The following is a 1,817-nucleotide window of genomic DNA, read 5'->3' on the forward strand; positions in this document are numbered from 1 at the left end:
AGCACCTTCCCTTCTGTACGTAGGCTGGTGTTGGAATAGTAAATCTTACTATTCCTAAGTGAAGCACCCTACAGCGCAAGTCGTAGTAACAACTTGCGTTGTAAAACCTGCGTTGTGATGGTCTGCAGTACAGTGTGGTAGGGATATGTACCTAAGATTAAATACAATGTGGTGATGTTGGCCCTAGTTTGTAGCGCAATGCTGGCTTCGCGACCTTACAATCAGTGGTGGCTGCTAGGAAAAGGTATATGTAAAAAAACAGGAGTATGAACCCATCAACCTATTGGGATTGGGGTAAAGGAGTTGTATGCAGAACAATATCCCAACTGGTATTATTAAGCTAATTACTTGAGCAGTACTTTAAGGAGGATATCTATACAGTATTATCCTACAAGAATCAAGGAGTCAGTTATAATATTCATAACAATGCTAAAGAGCAGTATTTTATATTCAAGGAAAGTTAAAGGATAATGGCAAGTAAACACAATTCGAGACAGCACTGAGTAAACAATAAACAATTAGCAGATATCAGCCCATAAAATAGTACAAGGTGCACGAGTGCAGTGAGTTGTGACACTACGGCAGCGCAAGTGACAAGGAATACAGCGTGAACGGCGCAAGGTGCAAAAGTGCAAATATATACAGTGAATCAACACAAAGGTTTCCGAATCAATTTCTGATATCACAGTTCAATGTTTTTAAAGGGAAAACCAATGTGGAAAAGTGCCTGGAGTCTGGCTGTTAGGTCGACGGCGTTTCGATCCGTGTGAATTGGGATCATCTTCAGGACATGGTGGGCTGGGTACAGTGCTGTGTGGGAGGGTGGGAAACAAGGGTAAGGAAAGTTAGTTAAATCAATGTTGGTGATGGCGGGGGAGGAGGGGCAAGAGGAGGGAGGGGGGGAAGAGGGGGAAGGGGGTGTGGGGGGTCAGAAGGGTTGGGGTAATGGAGGTAGTATTCCAGTATGTTGCTTACCGTAAATTGAATGTTACAATTACAGTCAAGCTCGAGTTGGTCCCAATCTTGGTGATACGTGGAAGACTGAAAATATAAATGTAAATAACCTTCAGGCTAAATCTACACTTTGAAAAGGAAAGGATGGAGCGTGTCAGAGCATAGACACTACTCACCGATGTAATACTGGAGTAATGAGTAGTCCAGGGCGGTGTCATCCGGTGGCGTCAGAGCGTCCACTTCGGTGATATGTGGGTTAATTATCTGGGAAAAAGGAGTGCAGGGGTCGGAATAGACACAACACACTCGGGGCATACAAGGCACAGTCAAAACGAACTTGGGGGGTCTCTGCGGCTTACCTTCACAGTGTCGCATGCATCACATGAAGGAGGAATAAATCTGTCGAAACAGAAGCGTGGTTCAGGGGTTTTAAAAAAAAAAAAAGACGTCAAAGGGTCATGAGAGACTGGAGAACGCCGTGGCGTCTTACCGTCTCCGGAGCTGGCCGTGAGTCAAGTTTAGTTGCAGCAGTCAATCACTGTGGTGACTGGCTGCTTACAAGATATACACGTCGCGGTTGGCTCGTGCGACCGGGAACGCCTCCTAATGAAAGAAGGACTCGGATAGGTGTATGGGAGGGGGGATTGGCAAAACACGTCACGGGCACCGAGCCCAGCGGACAGAGACAGTCCGTGTGTGCGGGAAAGTCTGCCGGCTGCAAAGTCCGGGTATGTGACAGAATGATCAGCATGACATGCAAAGAAAGGTCCCTTTTGGAGATATGTGGCAGCGTAAGAGTGGCTCTATCTCATTAAGTCATTGGACGCGGGGACTACCAAAGCAAGAGGCATCAGATGTATTAG

The 1,817-nt window shown here is 46.3% G+C and overlaps 1 long non-coding RNA gene across 1 annotated transcript; it reads right to left on the reverse strand.

The window, feature by feature from the left end:
* Positions 1-727: 727 nt before the first annotated feature.
* LOC144827348 (uncharacterized) lies at positions 728-1,220 on the reverse strand. Its single transcript, XR_013610147.1, has 3 exons — positions 1,131-1,220; positions 976-1,041; positions 728-810 (listed from the first exon to the last, which is right to left on the reverse strand). It is a non-coding gene; the product is annotated as an uncharacterized LOC144827348 (long non-coding RNA).
* Positions 1,221-1,817: the final 597 nt, after the last annotated feature.

Source organism: Lissotriton helveticus, chromosome 4_1, assembly GCF_964261635.1.
Source record: "Lissotriton helveticus chromosome 4_1, aLisHel1.1, whole genome shotgun sequence".
Taxonomy (NCBI): Eukaryota; Metazoa; Chordata; class Amphibia; order Caudata; family Salamandridae; genus Lissotriton; species Lissotriton helveticus.